Genomic DNA, 19945 nt, shown 5'->3' on the forward strand with positions numbered 1-19945 from the left:
AGAGGGATTTAAAGAGAATAAGCCAAAGAAGGTGATGATCCATGTGCATAAAAGGAAAGGGAAGGCAAAGGAAAGGAAAGCTAGTGGCATGGTCCAGAAGGGTTTTAAATATACATAGGTTGTTACACATAAGCGGGTACACATGTCCGGCCTCGATAAATGTAGGTGCTATTTTAGGTTTAAGAGTCTGACAGCTTGAGGGTAGTAGCTGTCTCTGAGCCTTTTTGTGCATGCTGGCAGGCTCCTGTATCGTCTGCCAGAGGGTAGTAGCTGAAAGAGTCCCTGCGCTGGGTGAGTGTGGTCCTTGGTGATGCTGCGTGCTTTCCGCAGACTTTTACTATGATAAATGTCTTGGATGGAAGGAAAGGTGCTGCTGGTGATGTCCTCTGCTGATCGGACCACTTTCTGAAGCGCTTTCCGACTGTCAGAGGTGCAGTTCCCATACCACACCGTGATGCAGCCCGCCAGAAGGCTCTCGATGGTACACCTGTAGAAGTTCCTGAGGATGTCCGTGTTCATGCCAAACTTCTTTAGTTTTCTCAGGAAGTAGAGTCTTTGACAGGCTTTCTTTACCACGGTGTTTGTGTGTAGCGTCCATGTCAGATTCTCTGTGATGTTTACCCCAAGGAATTTAAAGCTGCTGACCTGCTTCACACCTCCACGTTGTTAATGAGGATGGGTTGGTGGTGGTTTGAGTGTATCCTGAAGTCCACAATCATCTCCTTTGTTTTATTGATATTGAGAGAGAGGTTGTTTTCCTGACACCCGCTGGTGAGTGATGTCACCTCGTCTCTGTAGGCGCGTTCATCGTTGTTAGAGATGAGGCCAAGGATGGTGGCGTCATCAGCGAACTTCAGGGGGATGTTGGAGCTGTGCTTGGCAATGCAGTCATGGGTGAACAGTGAGTACAGGAGTGGGCTGAGGACACAGCCCTGCGGTGCGCCGGTGTTGAGGACACGTGTGGTGGAGAGGTGACTGCCGATCCTCACTGCTTGAGGTCTGTTGATGAGGAAATCCTGTATCCAGCTGCAGAAGGGTTTCTCCAGAACCAGCTCAGTGAGTTTGGAGACCAGCTTGGAGGGGACTACAGTATTAAATGCTGAACTGTAGTCGACAAAGAGCATCCTCACATAAGTGTTCTCATTCCAGGTGGCTGAGTGAGGTATGAACAGCAAGGGCAATGGCGTCATCTGTAGACCTCTTGGCTCTGTATGCCAACTGAAGGGGTCTAAGGTGTCGGGGAGGGAGCTGCAGATGTAGTTTTTAATTATTTGTTCAAAGCACTTCATAATTACAGATGTGAGTGCTATGTGCTGGTAATCCTTGAGGCAGGATGGTGGGGGTCTTTGGGATGGGGACAATAGTGGAGGTCTTAAAGATGATGGGCATGGTGGACTGGGTCAGAGACAGGTTGGAGATGCCAGTGAACACCCAGCGGCGCAGAGCACCCCCCCTCCCCACCCCAGGTACGAGCCAGGGCCCCCCCAAGGGCAACCTACCCCACACTCCAGACAACCGACCGCCCCCACCGTGAGAGGTCCGGAGGGGGAGGGGCCAGGCAGGGGCCGCCCACCCCTGGCAAGCAGAGTGGCACCCAAGAGAAACAGAAGCCCCAAGGAGTGATGTAAACAAGGCCCGACCAGGCACACATACTGATGGAGTTTTGGAGAGGACTACAGTAGTTCTCGAGAGCAAGGACCGGATCCCGCACCACCAAGACTTGGAAACCCCCAGGCTGTAGTTTGATCAGCACCTTACTCGCCACACCAAAATGGCGCTTCCGGCTACGCAGTGTTTCCGCTGCCGCACAGCTGTCTTCTTCTGCACTTCAGGGCGTGTAGCCTATTTTCTCATAAGAAAATAAATGATTCAAAACGTTGACACTGGCTTTGTCTACCCGCTTCTTTGTTGCAACCTAGAGCCAGTTGTAACAATATGAAAAAAGAAAACACCTCCAACACAAAAACCCAAAAAGGTACATAAATTTTCAGTCATCAAAGCCAGTTAATTTTCCTAAATGTCCTGTAAAAGTACATGCTGTGCGTCTTTCATTCAGAGTTCACGGTCACTCCCACTCCCGGTATGTTTGCATCCACAATAGGGCTGCCACAAACGATTATTTTAATAGTCGACTAATCACCGATTATTTTTTCCGATTAGTCGACTAATCGGGTCATGCACAAAGTTGATGTAAAACACAAATCTTAACCATCATTCACTTTAAACTAACTAAAAACTATATATATATATTTGGCCGCAAAAGATGCTAGTGACGATGGCTGAAGATGCTGATACCCAACTAAAATATGAGTTAAAGGCCAAATCAGCCTAAAAAAAGCCTAAGTTAGCAAAGACAGCTAGCATGTAGCTGAAATAAAAACTCCAAAATAGCCTAAAAAAACCTTAATAAATGCCAAAATAGTCCAATAAGCTAGCATAACACCATTATAACTTTCAACTTTACTACACTGACTCCATTTAATATGAAGTAACGACTAATCGACTATTAAATTAGTCGTCGACTATTTTAATAGTCGATTAGTCGTCGATTAGTCGACTAATCGTGGCAGCCCTAATCCACAACGAAACGAAATCCAAACGTAACAAAGGAATCCTCTCACCAAAAAGTCGTTTCTCCCAGCGAGTCCAAACCAAAAGTGAAACTTAAATCCAAAACGAAACTTGATGTGTTGGAAGGTAGATGTGCTTCTCTTTTGTTTTTCCTCTTCAGGTCCCACATAGACTTCCTGAAGTGCGCTCTTTGGCAGGAGGGGCCCCCTCCTCTCTCCTTTGCTCCTATTTATCAAGTCAGTCACATGACCTACAGCTGACGTGTCATTGATACAAACTAATAAACAAAACATTTACATTTACAGATACAGCATATTTGTGGATAATATGGTGAATAAATAGGGCTTTAAAATTATATGGGAAGAAAATAAATTTGACAGAATTCATCATAATGTCAACTTATTTGTTTTAATACTTTTGTAGCTACAAGAAAACTCTTTATCCTGGCTCTCCGTTTCACCGCAGGCTTTCCGTCCGTCGTCCTGCTCTCTGCGCTGTCCGCGTCTGCAGGTGTCGTCCCGGTGCGTGTTGCTTCTGCATGAACTGCACCACAGCTTGTGGCGGCAGGTTATGGCTAGATGTCCTCTCAGGCCGCATCTGAAGCACATCAGGTTCGTCGTCGCCTTCTCTGCTCCTCGCTCATCTGCGTTCGTAGGTCTTCCTCTCTGGTGCGTGCGGACCTTCATCACATCGTCACCTGCTGCTGCAGCGCGCATCTTTTCAGTGTCCTCATAACTGCGAGGTTTGTCTTGAATTCAGCAAAAGTCATGGTTTCATCACGCTGTGTAAAATGGATAGCGAAGGGTTGAAATGTTTCAGGTAGCCCCTTCAAAACCATCGCTACCAGCAGGACATCGTCACAATTTCATTCTCAGTCTTTTTGAGGGACGTCAGTTCAGTATAAAGACTGATACGAGGCTTCCGTTTGTTCTGGTAGTAGTCTCTCAGGATCTGTAGCGCCTTGTGTCCATCATCAGCTGCTTCGCGCATCACCAGCGACAGACTCTTGCCATCCAGAAACTGGATCAGCTCAGCGTATGCCTCTGCATTTTTCACTGGATCTTCATCATCGTCATCGGTATCAGGTGGACTCACAATAGTGTCTCTTAAGCCTTGTAGTCGAAGGTGGCCCATAAACTTTGTCTCCCAGAGTTCGTAGTTTTTCTCATCTCCATCAAACGGTAGTTGTGACCAGCGGCCGGTATCAGCTGTGCGCCTGCTCATGGTGCCAACGTCCTCACACACACGGGGAAAAAGAAAAAAAAAACTTTCAGTAGTCTTAGGCTTCTTCTGGGCCCATAACCTGCTGGCGGGTTCTTAATGTCACAACAGCATGGCATGGAACCTGGACTTCTGAGTTAATAAGCACCGCAATAAAGATTTCCATTTCACAGATGAAATCACTGTCACAAACAATTCTTCTCCGATTCCACTCTCAGCCACAGTCACAGCTGAGAGAGTGATTTGTTATATTTGTTAAGACACATCCACATCAACAAACTCATCATCACCAAACAAACGGGAAATAAGAACTGATTTCAAAATAAAAGACACACATTAAATGCAGGAAGTAACTGGTGTTTGGGATTACGTTCTAACACACTCCCGCACTTGTAGGGGTGTGTGTGCGTGCGTGTGCGTAGCGGACAGGCTGGCGTGCTCTTCAACTGCACTCCCCTCCTGGGAAATTCCTGCAGCTCCTTTGGAATCAACAGTTTCAACCAAGTCAGACCCTCCAGGATTTCACGATGTTTTGATTGCAACTATTAATACAAATTCAAGCAAACTTAGAGATTTGTTGCTCATTCTGCAACTTTACATTTTCACTGCAACTTTACTGATACTTTGACCAAACTACCGTGACAACAGCCTAACCCTCTTTAGCCCTCTCTGTCTTTTTTTCTCTGTAAGTCAGAGGTGAATGATATATCAACAACGACACTATTGTGATATCATCCAAATGCTCCCTTTTAGTGAATCAACTTAAAACAATCCTTTTTATCATCCATCACTGTGTTTTTGAATGACTTATTACATGAGATGTTTTGTGTTTATTCACTAAATTGTGATTCAATGGAAACAGCGTAATTGCGACACTTCCAGAATTTCGATAAATTTTTTTAATGGAAATGCAGCTACTCATACCGTAAAACAACCTATGGTATAAAACTTTCTACTAAATATAATAGTACATAAAACGCATTGAAAATTGATTGCCAAATCAAATCAAATATACTTTATTGTCCCATAGAAAATTTGTCTTGAATTCACAGTGCCAGTGGCTCCATGACTACATTTGTGCGCACACAACTCTATACAAGTTCCAGTGCAACAGCAAGCAACATACACCTAAGAGCACAAGGCAGGATATTGAAAGTGCTGTGCCAGAGTTAGCCCCTCTAGAGAGAAGTTTTTAGCACAGTGACTCAATGTTAAAAATTATAAATGAAAGCTAAAACCCCCGTAAAATATCAAGTAAATTATCTATAATCCATAAAAGTTGCAGTCGAAAACACAATGTACAAAAGCGCCATTTATAAAAATAGGTTAATAAAAATAAAAAAATAAATATTTCTAATAAGTACAGCACTTCATAATTTAGATAAAGTGAGATCATGGGCTTAGTTAGACTTTTTTAGAAGAGCAACAGATGTTGGAAGAAATTAAAGTTTGTATCTGTTGTTTTTGTGTCTTATTGCTCGGTAGCGCTGCCCTGATGGGAAGAGTTCATATTCGCTGTGTAGTGGATGGGAGGGTATCATCATCATCATCATCATCATTTAATCATTTATAAAGCACCTTTCACCACCAGCCAAGGAGGCCCAAAATGCTGTACACAAGAAAATACAATACATAACAATCCTACAAACAATTTAAAAATAAATAAATAAATACATACATAAAATCCTACTTAAAAAGAAATTAAAATTTACATGATAAAAAAGCAGCTAGGCAGATACTATAGCACGATAGTGGAGGAACAGTTTAGATTTAAAACTCTCCAAAAGTGTGACCTCTCTAATATTCAGTGGCAACTGGTTCCACAGCTTCCAGATCTCCTCTGGACTTACATTTGGTTCTCGGAACCAGTAACAAATACTGGTCCACAGAACGCAAAGACTTAGAGGGAGAATATTTTAAAATCAGATCAGAGAGGTAAGACGGTGCCGTACCTGCCTGTGATTTAAAAGCAAAGATAAGAATTTTCATAAAAATCAGATATTGCACGGGCAGCCAGTTCAAAGAGACCAGAACAGGGGTTATGTGATCAGACTTCTTAACACCACATATAAATCTGGCCGCTGCATTTTGCACCAGCTGTAATCTGGTTAGTGAGGCATTGGGTAACCCGGCGTATAAGGAGCTGCAGTAATTCAGCCTGGACAACACAAAAGCATGGGCCACTTGTCTAGGTTTGGTTTGGATATGAAGGACTTGATCCTGGATAAACGTTTTAACTGGAAGAAGCAGGACCTGGTTACTGCATTTATTTCTTGGTCCAGTTTCAGGGCAGCATCAAGTTTCACTCCCAAGTTAGTGACCACGGACTTTTCAAAGGGAGCGAGAGAGAGGAGGTCCGGACCATGATCCTGACGCCCACCAGGGGAAAACACGACAACCTCTGTTTTGGTCTCATTGAGTCCAAGAAAATTAGCCGACATCCACAGCTTCACTTCATTGAGGCATTCAGTTAGCGCCGTAACTGAGCGGTCGGGACCTTTGTGTATGGGGAAATAAATTTGGCAGTCGTCAGCATACAGGTGGAAATCCACCTTCTGCTTCCGAAGCAGCTTCCCCAGTGGGAGCATGTAAACTGAGAAAAGCAGTGGGCCCAGAACGGAACCCTGGGGGACTCCCCACCTCAGGGGATGACACTTGGAGGAGTGAGGACCCATGCGAACACAGAATGACCTGTCTGTGAGATAGGATCTCATCCACTGAAGAGCTTCCCCAGAGATCCCCTCCCAGTGTTCCAGCCGATCAATCAGGATATCATGATCCACTGTATCGAACGCTGCTGACAAATCCAATAATAAAAGAACCACAGAATTACCTGCATCGGTTACTGATAAAATGTCATTAAAAACTTTAAAAAGAGCAGATTCTGTGCTGTGTTTAGGTCTGAAACCTGACTGAAAAGGTTCAAGGATGTCATGACCATGTAAAAATGTAACCAGCTGTTTATACACAATGTTTTCAAGGACTTTTGCACAGAAGGGAAGGTTAGAAATGGGCCTAAAGTTTGAAAACACTGTAGTATCAAGCCCTTGTTTTTTCAACAGCGGCCGTACTACCGCTCGTTTAAAATTAAGAGGAACCTGACTGGACGCAAGACTAGAATTTATAATGGTTAAAACAACTGGAGCAATCACTGCAGAGACTTTCTTAAAAAACCAAGCCGGCAGAACATCAAAAGAAGAACCAGCTGGTTTAAGACTTGATATCACCCTTTCTAACTCAGCCAGAGACACCAAAGAAAATGAATGAAGGCTAGCTGTTGGTGTTGGTGGAGTAGGTGGAGAGTAAGTGGAGCTGTGTGAAAGGGAAGACCTGATACAAGTAACTTTGTCCATAAAAAATCCACAAAAACTTTCACAAATTTCCACAGAACTTTGCACAAGATTGCCACCCGTATCAGCATCCAAAAGAGAGCCCAATGTCTTAAAAGGGGTGCGTTGATCACCAGAAGCAGTTGAAATAATGTCAAAATAAAACTGTCTTCTTGCTTTTTTGACAGCTTCATTATACAAAAAGAGTTTATCTCTAAGAAGGTCATGGTAAATATATGAAGTCTGTCCTTTTTGAACTTTCTTTCAGCTTTTCTGCAGTCTCGTCTCAAAGTGCGTATTTCCTCTGAGATCCAGCGTTCAGGCATGCGCCTTGGTTTTTTGCAAGTAAATGGTGCAATCTCATCCAGAATTTCAGCACACAGCAGTTCAAACTGATGGAGGAAGGAGTCTGTGGTGACCGGGCAGGAGTATAAGTTGGGCCATTTAAATGAAAATTCAGCAGAGAATTCAGCAGCTTTTTCGTCATTCAGGCCCCTCACCCATCTGAGAGGAGCAGGTTTGGGGATGATTCTGAATGGCAAAATAAGATCAAATAATACTGCTGAATGATCAGAAAAAGTAGTCTTAACAGTCTCAACAGATGTTACAGGAAACCCGGAAGACAGGACTAAGTCAAGTAAACGTCCATGGCTGTGTGTTGCGTCAGAAACCCACTGCACAAGGTTAAAGGAATCAAGAACATTAACAAAGTCTTTGACAAGTGGTTTGTCAGGACAACACACATGAATATTAAAATCACCCATAACCAGCACATGTTCATATTTTGGCATAAAAGTGTACAGCAATCTGCTAAAAATGTAGTATTAAACTTTGAGGGACGATATAATAAAAGTCCCAGAAAAGAAGAGGATGGGCCCAAGTCAAAAAAACAAAACTCAAAAGAGTTAAAAAATAAAGGTGGTGTAAGGTGTCTAAAATTAAAATATGACTTAAAAACACAAATGAGTCCACCACCTCTGCCCACAGATCTTGGGACATTAAAACATAAACAGTCATCAGGCAAAAGTTCCAACAGAACACCTGATTGAGCAGGTGGGATCCAACTTTCCACAATACCCAGAAAGTCCAAGTTCTGGGCATTAAAAAAGTCTTTCAAAATGAACGTTTTGTTCACGGCAGATCTGGCGTTTATCAATCCAAACCTCTTTGATGCCGCGGCCGAGTCCGCGGTGACAGCTGTTTCCGGTGATGACTCAGCAGCGGAGCGCGTCACCCGCGGGACCTCCAGGAGGTTGGAGGGATCGCTCTTCCTCCAACAAACTCGAAAACGCGCCCTCCTCGTGACGGGCAAACTGGACTCCAGGTTTCCTCCAACCACGGGGATCAGGCACGAGTTTTGACTCGACAGCAGCCTCCACGGCACAAACAGATGACTTCCGGGAGCAAGAGCGCGGGACACGTCAGCCCAAGAGCCGGGACAACTGGCACGCAGGCGAACGAGTTTTCCGCTTCGTCTCCCGCGGCGCCGCCGACGCCTGGCGCGGCGAGGAAAAACAGCTGTCCGATGAAGAAACGCCGGTACTCCAATACAAACCGGGTTCAGTGTCTCAGAATCCAGCTGATCAACCCGAGAAGCCCGATGGAGAAAAGGATTCAAATCCAATAGTGTTCCTCGGTCATAAGTGATAAGCGCGCCAGTATTTTGCACCAACCATAAAACAAACAATAAAATTAAAAAAAAGTTGAGCAGAAGACAGACGGCATGCCATGAACATCGGCGCCATCTATGTTTGTGATTCTTTTTGCCTGTCTCCTGACACTGATCTCAAAAACCTTTTGTAGAGAAGAATATTCTTTTTTTTTTTTTACCAATGATTTTCATGGCGTTTTCATGACACTCTCTATTTTGTTTTTGTGCTTTCCGGTGAGGGGCCCGAACCAGGTGACCATGCCGTATCTTTTAAGTGAGTAAGGAACTGTATAGTAAAAACATGACTTGATATTAGTGGTTACACCAAACATTCTGAGTCTTCTTAAAAAGTTGAGTCTCTGAGACAGTTTAGAGCATAGGTGGTTTTGTTGGCTTTTGTTGTCAAAGTGCAAGAAGGTGTAGGAAAGGATTTTGTTGCTTGCTGTCCCGCGCTCACATACACACCCAAACAAAGTAAAAAGTACGTAAATAAATGGCAGCACAGGAATTCATGTCACCACCAAGCAGCGCCACCGATCCATGCTTCTCCTCCACACACTGGTAATTAAAAAGAAGTATCTGTACCTCCTTCATGAAACATGCGATGATGAATCCAATTCTTAAAAAACCTGATCTTTATCCTTCAGACCCCCGTTTCCTTTTGTCAGTAAAATTTTGGAAAAGATTGATGCTGTGCAATTAAATTCATTTTTAGATCAAAACAGTATTTGTGATGCCTTCCAATCTGGTTTTAAAAAGAACCATTCTACCGAAACTGCTCCCCTGAAAAATTCCAATGATGTCCTCATGGGTGCTCATTCTGGTCAGTCTACGGTCCTTATTAAAATCTGCTTTTGATTCCGTTGACCACAGTATTATGATTGATCGTCTCCACTGTGATTATGGTTTATCTGGGTCTGCCCTGAGTTGGTTTGTTTCCTACCTTAGTGACAGAACCCACAATGTCACAGTTAACACTGTCTTCTGAAATAAAAAAAGCCATCCAGCGGTGTTGCCCAAGGATCTGTTCTGGGGCCTTTTTTATTCATGTTGTACATGATTCCTCTTGGGAAACTTATCAGTAAATGTAAGCACATTTCTTATCATTTCTACGCCGGTGACATCCAGCTCTATTGCCCATTCACTGAAAACAATGATCACAATCTATCCTCTGTTTGATTGTCTGGTTAGTATCAAAGCATGGTTGCTTGACAATCACCTACTTTTCAACTCTCAAAAGACACAGACTATGATTTTTGGTCCTGATCCTAAAATTCTACGATCAAAACACACCAACCTTATTGTCTAGTTTGACAAATCATTGTCTTTTTTTTTTTTGTGATCAAATTTTTTTATTGTTTTTCAGAAAAGCAAGTATACAATATGGGTACAAACAATTGAAAAGTAATCAGGTTTTGCTTGCCTTTTGTACCTTTTACAATCAAAACAAAAACATACAGAACAGGGTCCAGAGAAATGAAAAAAGAAAAATAAATAAATAAATATATATATATATATACTTATATATATACCAGGGAGAGATACTGGAATACATTAGTATACTAAACAAACAGGTCACAAAGATGTCTCCAGAAATGTTTTAAGTGTCAAAATTGTATTGTTCCACATATTGATTGCTTCCTCATGGGCGCCATGAATACGTGCGGTGGACAGTTCAAGATACCCGATATCAATAAATGAGAGCAGCCATTGCCTCCTAGTGAGAAGGGACTGCTTGTTCCATCTGGTTGCAATCATCTTTTTTGCAGCTGTTAAACCAGCGAGAAAGATATGCTTTTTTAGCTTATTTAATTTTAACTGCTTAAGGTTATTCAGAAGTAGCAAGGAAGAAGAGAGAGGAACATAAATTTGCAATAAAATAGAAAGATTATTTGTCACCATCCTCCAAAACTGTGCCACTCCTGCGCATTCCCAAGTCATGTGGTAAAAAGTTCCAATTGCCCCCGAAGAGCAAAAATTACAGTTTGGGTCGGTCCTAATTTTCATATTATATAGTCTGCGTGGTGTTAAATATGTTCTGTGAATGAAGTTCAAGTGAATTTGTTGGTGATCTGGGTTTCTAGAAGACTGCTTAACTGCATCCCAAATGTTATCCCAGTCCAAATTAGAGTCAAGGTCTAAAATATCTCTACTCCACAGCAGATCTAGCTTCAGTGGGAGGTAAGAGATTCTCAGAAAATGATTGTATAGTTTTGAAGCAATTCCTCTGCCTCCACGATTGTCATTCAAAAGCTTTAAAAATGGATGTTCTACAAGGGGTGATTGCCATGGTACACCATATGTTTTCATTGCAGTTCGCAATTGTAAATAGAAGAAAAAAGTTGAGCGTTGTAAATTAAACTGCACAGAGAGTTCTTCAAATGTACAGAGTCCTTGGTTTCCAAACACTTTCCCCAAAGAGCGAATTCCTTTGTCAAACCACTCTTTGCAATTGGCAGCTCTAATAGGGACTTGACTGATTAATAAATTATGATTATTAAATATGGGCGAAAGTGGGTTCCATCGGTTTAATATGGCAGATGTCTTTTCAGCTGTTTTCCAAATTGTGATTGCGTAAGACACGATTGGTCCAAACTTTATGTCATATTGTTTTAGGGACATGTTTGCAAAAAGCACTTCGTGTAATTTATAGGGTGCAACTAGATTTTCTTCTACATTATGCCATGCTACCTCTGGTCTGGTTTTAAACCAATGAGTCAGAGGCCGCAGTGTAAAAGCTTGATGATATAACTTAAAGTTGGGAAGAGAGAGACCACCATGAGATCGCTCTCTCTGTATTGTTGATAACTTGAGCCGGGAACGCTTACCATTCCAAATAAACTTTGTTATTGACCGCTGCAGTTTGTCCCAAAATTGAGCTGGTGGGGGTAAGGGTAGCATAGAGCTAATGAAGTTAATGCGCGGCTGCACATTCATTTTAACTATAGATATACGAGCCCTCAGTGACATAGGTAACATAGACCAGTTGACTAAGTCGTGAGAAATCTTTGTAAAAGCATTTCCAAAATTATCACCTATAATGGTTTTTAAAGATGCAGAAATATCAATGCCCAAATACTTAAATTTTTGGACTATAGGAATATCAAGTGGAGATGACATCGCCCTCATTGAGTCATTTAAAGGCAACAGGGCTGACTTTGACCAATTAATCTTATATCCAGAAATGTTACCAAAATTTTTGAAAATTGTCCAAATCTTAGTTAGAGATTGTTGTACGTTTCCAGTGTACAAGAGAATGTCATCTGCATACAAGGAGATATAATGTTTGGTTCCATGAAGTGTAATGGGAGTAATGTTATCACCCAATCTAATCGTTTGAGCCAATGGTTCCAGTGAAAGTGCAAAGAGCAGGGGACTCAAGGGGCAACCTTGCCTGGTACCTCTAGCTATGTTGAATAATGAAGAGCAAGATGTACCTGTAAGAACCATAGCTGTGGGGTTAAGATACAATATTTTAACCATATTAATAAATGTGGAGTCCAGTCCAAAAGCCTCAAGTGTTGCCCATAAATAATCCCATTCAAGTCGATCAAAGGCTTTCATCGCGTCCAGAGAAATAACAGCTGTTGGTAAGGACATTGATGATGCCTCGTGTATTATATGGAGTAATCTCCTAACGTTGTCTGAGGGTAATCGCGATTTGATGAAACCCGTCTGATCGTTATGAACTAATTTAGTAACAGGGAGTTGGAGCCGCCTTGCTAGGAGTTTAGCATATATCTTTACGTCTGAGTTTAGTAGGGATACAGGCCTGTAATTGGAGCAGTCTGTAGGATCCTTGTCTTTTTTCAATAGAAGTGTTATTACTGCTATGTTAACATCTCTAGAAAAGGACCCTTGGGCCAGTGCTCCTTGAATCATATCATAAAGTAGAGGCCCTAGACTATCCCAGAAGGTGGTATAAACCTCAGGGGGAATCCCATCCAGACCAGGGGATTTGCCTGCAGACATATCAAAAGCTGCATCTCTGAGCTCATTCAAAGTGATGGGTTTACTCAAGTTTGTAAGATCCTCAGCTGTAAGTTGACTCAGCTCAATGCCATTTAGAAAGTTATCCACCATAATCTTGTCATATGTCACCTCCGAACTGTACAGTTCCTTATAAAAATCACGAAAAACTTCATTTATCTGAGGAGGTTCTGTTAAGATGGTGTCATCCTTTCCTCTGATTGAGGTTATAGCTGTGAACTGTTCATTTGCCTTTAGCCTAAGGGCAAGTAAATGACTAGGTTTAGAGCCATTAAAATAATATGATTGTCTAGTTCTATGTATGAGGAACTCAGCCCGACGTTTGAGAATGGCATTAATCTCTTTCTTCACTAATTCATATTGAGTGGCGATAGTTTGATCAAAATGTAGCTGTAGTCTGGTATTTAAAGCTGAAAGCTTACTCTCAAGAGCCAGCAATTTAGCTTTGTTAGCTTTTCTTTGGTTAGATGAATATAGTGTAACATTGTTCCTTATAAAGCCCTTCAATGCATCCCACAGGATCCTTGGGTCCTTGACTGATCCTCTATTGATATTAATAAATTCGTTGAGTTCACGCAGGAATTGTTGTTTGAAGGATTCATCACGGAGTAGTGCAGTGTTGAACCGCCATTTTGGGGCTTTGGGTGGCGAACCAGAAATAGACACCAAAACCGTAACTGCTTTGTGATCCGAGAGAGATACTAGTTGGTGAGTTACTTCATAAACCTTGTAAAAAAGGCTTTTTGATGATAAAATATAATCTATTCTTGAAAAAGATTTGTGTCTCTGTGATAGATGGGTAAAATCTAAAACATTTGGGTTAAGTAAGCGCCATAGGTCTTCCAATCCCAAATTTTCTTTGAGATCTTGTAGAGTTTTAGATGCCCTCTCCTGTTCTACAGTGGCTGTTTTTCCAGATCTGTCTAGTTTAAGATCCAAAACGGCATTAAAGTCTGCCCCTATGACAAATTCAAAGCCTGTGATATCCAGGAGGGCCTTAGTTAAATGGTCAAAAAACTCCTTTTCAAATCTATTGGGGGCATAGGCAGAAACCAAAGCAATATTTCTATTTTCAATGTGCACCTTAGCAATGGCAATTCTGCCAATATCATCAGACCAAACATCTATTAATTTAAAATTTAAATTCCGTCGACAAATAATTCCCACCCCTTTGGACTTGTTGGAGGCAGAGGAATGTGCAATCACCTTGAAAAATTTGTTGGCGAGGCGATGTATGTCAGCCTTAATTAAATGAGTTTCCTGCAGCATAATTACTTGTGCACCTTTCTTGCGTAAAAAATCTAGAACTGCTACCCGTTTGGCTGGGTTATTTAGTCCTCTTACATTAAGACTAAAGAATTTCAAAGTGGGTCTTTCAGTCATTGTGTTAAAAAGAGGAACATATGTAAACTATTGGTAATCTTAAGGTAAAAGAGTAAAGTGATGACGCAGTTGAAAAATATGATATTCCATTCTCTGGACAGAACGTACAACATACCATTTAAACTATGGCAACACATAGGGAAAAAAAAATAATAATAATAAAAATCCCAAAAGAAATTCAGTAGATTCGGGAAAAGAGAAAACCCTATCTACCTCCACCCTGAAAAGGGGTGAGAAAAAAAAAAAAAAAAAATTCAGTTGGTGTTTATTCTACCACTGAATGAGAAGCTAGACTCAAAGTGAATAAGCTAGAAACACTAGAATTACTACTCCTTGCTCTGATGTCATTAATGCTAGGTTAAGCAGAGACAAAAAAGTCCTAACATCATTTAAATTCAAAATTAGCATTAGCTGTATCCCCAATACAATAATAATAGCAATAATAATAATAAAATAAAAAAAAAAGAAAAGAAAAAACCCTCCTAATTTGTACTTCCATTAATAACATTTTTTGACTAAAATCTGGTCAAGTAAGTAAACATCCTTAGATAAATCTTTAAAGTCTAAACAGATTCTGTATTATTAAACATGGAATAGTTGCACTAAATGCTCAATCACGAGTATAATCAGTGCATTTAGTATTGCCTGTCAGTCTGCTGACAAAATACAGTGCTTATAGTATAAGTGTACACAGACTTAGAAAGGCTAGATGTTACCCTGCAGGAAAGCTTTTGCGCTCTCCGGGTCTCTGAACATCTTCGGAGCTCCGTTCATCTTGAAGGACAGCACAGCAGGATAACCCATCTGGAAGCGGACATTCCTCTTGATCAGCTCCGCGCAGACGGGGTTAAACGCCCGGCGACAGGCGCGAACTGCAGGCGGGATGTCTGGTAAGATGCGAAGCTGTCGGTCCTCGTGTTTCAGCTCCTTCGCCCTCCGAGCAGCTGAAAGGATCGCCGCCACATCCTTAGAGTAGTGGAGTTTGATGATGACTGGTCGCGGTCGGGCATCTGCGGCCGGTCCGGGGATTCTGTGCGCTCTGTCGATGGTCACGGAGGTGACGGATAATCCCACCACTTTGGGAATAAACTTCTCAAAGAACGCCACGGGGTCTTTGCCTTCTACGGATTCTATTAGATTGAGGATCCTGATGTTATCTCGTCTAGAGCGGCCCTCCAAATCGATTATTTTAGCTTTGAGTTCAGTTTGTAGCTTCTCCAGTGCGACCACTTTGCTCTTCAGCGGGATCATCTCGTCTTCCAAGCCGGATATACGCGTCTCTGCATCGGTCTGACGTGATACAATTGAGTCGGCAATCGCCGCAACTTCTTCTATGCGTTTACCGATACCTTCGATCTTTGTATCCATGGCCAATTCAAACTTGGAGAAAGCTTCGCTGATGGATTTTTGTGTCTGTTTTCCTTGTTCGCCAACCACTTTGGCGATGTAGTTTAGCAGCGTCTCTGGAGAAATGTCCGGAAGCACACCGCTAGCATCCATGTTAGCATCGCTGCTAACGCTAGCTTCTCCCGATGCGACAGAATCTTCATTTACGCCGAGAAATTGGTCGAGTTTGTGTTGTTTCTGATGTCTTGGCATGGTTAAGGTCAGATAAAGAAGGTGAAAGCACACTTGGGGTATATTTTGTATAAGAATTAAGGTAAAGAGTCAGGAGAGTAAAAAAGCACGTCAGGTCACGCCGGATTCATGCTCCAACCCCCCCGACAAATCATTGTCTTTTGAACATCATTCGAGATAGCTTGTGAAAAATAGCTATTATCATTTGAGGAATGTGGCTAAATTAAAATACATTTTATCTAAATCTGACCTCGTGCTGATAATACATGCTTTTTTTTTCATCACGCTTAGATTACTGCAATTCTCTTTTCACCTGTCTTAACAAAAAATCTGTGAAACATCTCCAAATGGTTCGAAATTCTGCTGCAAGACTTATCAGGAGTCAATAAACGCAGACATATCACCCCTCTCCTTTCATTGGCTTCCTATTAGTTTTAGAATAGATTTTAACAATAGTATTTAGAACTTTGCATGGGCAGACCCCAACCTACCTTTCTGACCTTCTGAAGCTCTATGGGATCGTTCCTAATGTGGTAAGTGGAAAAAGGATGAGTAGATCGATTGCACACAAAGGCAGGAGGCGTGGCTCAGAGTTAAAAATAAAATTTTATTACAAAAGTTCTAAAAATCAATTAAAAACAAGAAATTTCAATAAAAAATTCACACAAACCGAATAGGGAAAGGATCTGTTTAGCTGAGGCCCGTAGCTACGCAAGGTGGAGGCCCCCAAAACAAAACAACTAAAATGTAATTCACCCCAAGCTCGTGATATGGCACACTCACACGTGAATCCCTTCACCAGGACACGACACTCCAAACGAGGGAAACCTCCACCTGGGCACGAGACTGGGTCCTCAGCACTTAAAAGCACCAAGCTAAACGGGTATTCAGTTAAAAGTCTGGAGATGAGAACCGCTCATGTTCTCCAGTGGGGGGCAGAGTCCGGGAGTGCCCTGGTATGTCTTCCTCATGCACCTCCAACGGACGTTGCAGGGAGAGCCACCCCAGCAGAATCCTCGACGTACACAGCGTAGTTAAGAACAAGCGAAGGTGAAGTCGTCCAGAAATTCAGATTTAAAAAAACAGCAGCTGATCCGACATTACTGGGAGCACAGAAAGTCCCTGACAGTGGAAGACATTAAACAAATAGGATTAAAAAGGCTAATGGCTTAAAGAAGTGCGAGCCCGGAGGACTGCTAACTTACCAGGCTGTTCGTCACCAGAAACAAAACAGCACGCAAATCGCAGAAGCTCGGTTTATGGCGAGATTGGGCTGCGGTGTTTTCCGGAGCTATAAAAATCGAACATGAGCAATGTGAAGCCCGCCAACAGCTTCCCAAGGCAGCCTGCCACCGCTACCTTACCTATGAGGCTAAGCAGAAGTGCGCACCAGGAAGTGGGCGGTCCCAGAGACCAGAAGATGCCCATGACGGCAAATGGGCCGCTTCATCTTTTTATAGTGTCCCAAGAGGCCAGGGGCTGCAATTACCCTCCCAGACACACCTGCAGCAATCTATCCTGCTACACTAACAATCTGAAGCTTTGAAGCCTTGAACCTTATAGCCGTTCCAAAAACTCCTTTCAAAACCAGAGGTGACCTTGCATTTCAGACAGTTGCCCCAAACTCTGTAATGCTCTCCCATTGTCACTGCGCCAGATTGACTCTGTTGAGTGCTTTAAGTCAACTGAAGACATTTCTTTTTAGTAAAGCTTTTAGCTGATATTTTTGTTATTTTACCTTCCCCCAACCTTTCAGTTATTTGCTGACTGTCACTAGTATTTTATCCTTTTCCTGTATTTATGTAATATGTATGGTTTTTATGGATTTTTCCTGTATTTTAGCTTTTGTGAAGCACTTTATGAGTTGCCCTCTGTGAAAGGTGCTTTATAAATAAAGATTTACTTACTTGTGAACTTGTCACGTGCATGGCGTTCAAAATCTAAAACTTCTAATTTAAATTTTTTTTCACAGTATCTTTCCAATAAAGGTTGAGAAGTTAGATCATCAATGAAAATCACTAGGATGAGTTTTTGCTCGTAGCTGGCACTAAAAGTGTGTTTTGGTTTTTTTTTTATTCAAAATGGCTGCCTTTTCTCAAGGTCAAAGGTCAACTAAACTTCTGTGGTCGTTGTGGACTGACGCTATCGGCATGTGTGTGAAATATGGAGGAGATCGCTTTAACAAGTCTATAATGTGTGAAATTGTGAAAATCTCTTTATCTAAAACTTTGACCAGCAGCCTAGGAATAGAAAAGTGCATATAAAATGCTTCTAAGTAGCTTTGGTTCAACATCAAGATAACACTTAAGCTAAATCTGCAGACAAAATAATTCTTGATGAAACCAAACAGGAAGGAACTTTGTCTATCAACACTTCAAAACAATTTGCCTTGGAGTTACAGAAGAATTGTTTGAGCAACAAATACGTTTTTTCATTGTATTAAAGAAAAACTTATTATCATATGACATATTTATTTGTGACTTTATTTTCAGAAAATACAGAAAAAAAACAGACTTAGAGTGAAAGTAGTATCCCATGATGGATGTCCTCAATCGTCATCAAAAGGTGGCATTGTCGCCCCCTTTTGATCAGGAGATGCAGGCGCTGTCTCCCGCAGATGTTGGTGGATGTCCATCCACAATCTGCCTGGTTTTGCTGCTGGAGGGCACTGACTCCAGTGGTAACAGGTGTCACCTGGTCCTTTTAGTCGCACCACATGGGAGGTGCATTCAGCCTCCTGGAACGGGCCTGTCCACCTCGGTTCAGACCACCTCCTTCTTATTGCCTTCAGGAGGACACACTCGGCAGGATGTGGCTCGATTTCCTTTGGTCTCTCCTTCTCCTTTTTCACCTGTAATGCAAATACTGACACCAAAACATTAAGTTCATTAAAATATGGTTTATACGGATACCTGACTCTTCTCCCAGTCTCAGTGGGCCAGGGAACTGTCGACCTGTGAGGAGCTCATAGAGTATAAAATGTTTGCCAACGTTAATAGAATATCTCACATTCATTAGGGATACCAGTAGTGCTGGGACCCAATTCAATTTAGTCTGTGCTCAGATTTTTGCCAATTTCTGTTTACATTTTGATTCATTGTTTCCCATCCATTTTTTGTGTGAGACCCAGGGCTTTCTAAACTTTCCCCAAGTCACCGCCCTTAAAGTGAGACCCGTTGTACCATCTGATCCAGTCAGGGATCCTGTGCTGAGGAATATAATAATTGATTAGACACTTAAAAACGTTGGCGCTGTGCTCCTGCTTTGCTGGCAAAGCTTCTGGCCGTATTGTTAAAAAGAAATAAACCACAACCAACAGATGCTGAAACCCTGGTGACCTCCAAACCCCTGTGATGGGCTCTTCCATGGTCCAACATTGTTGCCCTGTGGTCTTCTCATTTGCTGATGGGTGCAGCTGATCTCTCACCTCCTGTTCCAATCTGGGACAAAGTTCTGTTAGATTCTGTGGCTAGCATCTTATGCATATTACCATATGTTCACACCCAACCACAGTATTTGCTCCCCAATGTCCTGTACAATTGATAATTGCTCCTTCCTGTGGTCCCTGACACACCTGTAGCAACTCTCTCGTCTTTCTCTCATGCTTTGTGGGTTTTAAATTAGCTGTGAGGATCCTGCTCTTTTACCACTGGGAAGCTCTATAATCTTTGAAACCACAACATATGTTGAGTCTATGTACTGTATATTTTTCGGCTTTTTCCTTTATCCCATCTCACTGAAGCAAACATAGCAACAATTTCAACCCACTGTGCTGAGTCCCGTTTTAATCTGCTCCAAATAAATTGCCTTATACTCATCCCCTATTCTCTCCACCTCTACAAACCATGCCAGCAATTTGCTATTTAGTTTCAAAAAGCAGGGGTCGGCAACCTTTAACAGTAAAAAAGCCATTTGGGCTCTATTTTCTACTAATCAAAATCTAGAAGGAGCCCCATAGTCTTACTTCAGCCTTTAAGAAATTTGGATTTGCTTCCAAGACCTTCTACTTTTCTTTTGTTTTTTAAAAAATGTTTTATTAAGATTGTAACAATGCCATGTAAAAAAACATAAACAAACAAACACATTTGCCTTTTACAGAATTGGTAAGATATTGCAACATACCACATATATGACTAAACATTATTATTCTAGTTTTAAAATAGAATAATCATTTGAGTGACAACTCAAAAATGTCTATGTTTAGGAACCACAGTGTCCACTT

The 19945-nt window shown here is 41.9% G+C and overlaps 2 protein-coding genes and 1 long non-coding RNA gene across 5 annotated transcripts in view; 1 reads left to right on the top strand and 2 right to left on the bottom strand.

Annotated features, from left to right (window-relative positions):
- LOC112149032 (von Willebrand factor A domain-containing protein 5A) overlaps positions 1–19945 on the bottom strand; it is a 307412-nt gene that overhangs the window by 79899 nt on the left and 207568 nt on the right. The window lies entirely within an intron of this gene.
- The window catches only part of LOC112149029 (interferon-induced very large GTPase 1), a 40895-nt gene that overhangs the window by 3834 nt on the left and 17116 nt on the right, over positions 1–19945 (top strand). The gene's annotated exons all lie outside the window — the stretch shown is intronic.
- Positions 16432–17183, bottom strand: LOC118599506. The gene is made up of 3 exons (XR_004948887.1): positions 17088–17183; positions 16929–17014; positions 16432–16845 (listed from the first exon to the last, which is right to left on the bottom strand). It is a non-coding gene; the product is annotated as an uncharacterized LOC118599506 (long non-coding RNA).

The sequence above is a fragment of the Oryzias melastigma genome, linkage group LG13 (genome assembly GCF_002922805.2).
Source record: "Oryzias melastigma strain HK-1 linkage group LG13, ASM292280v2, whole genome shotgun sequence".
Lineage (NCBI taxonomy): Eukaryota > Metazoa > Chordata > Actinopteri > Beloniformes > Adrianichthyidae > Oryzias > Oryzias melastigma.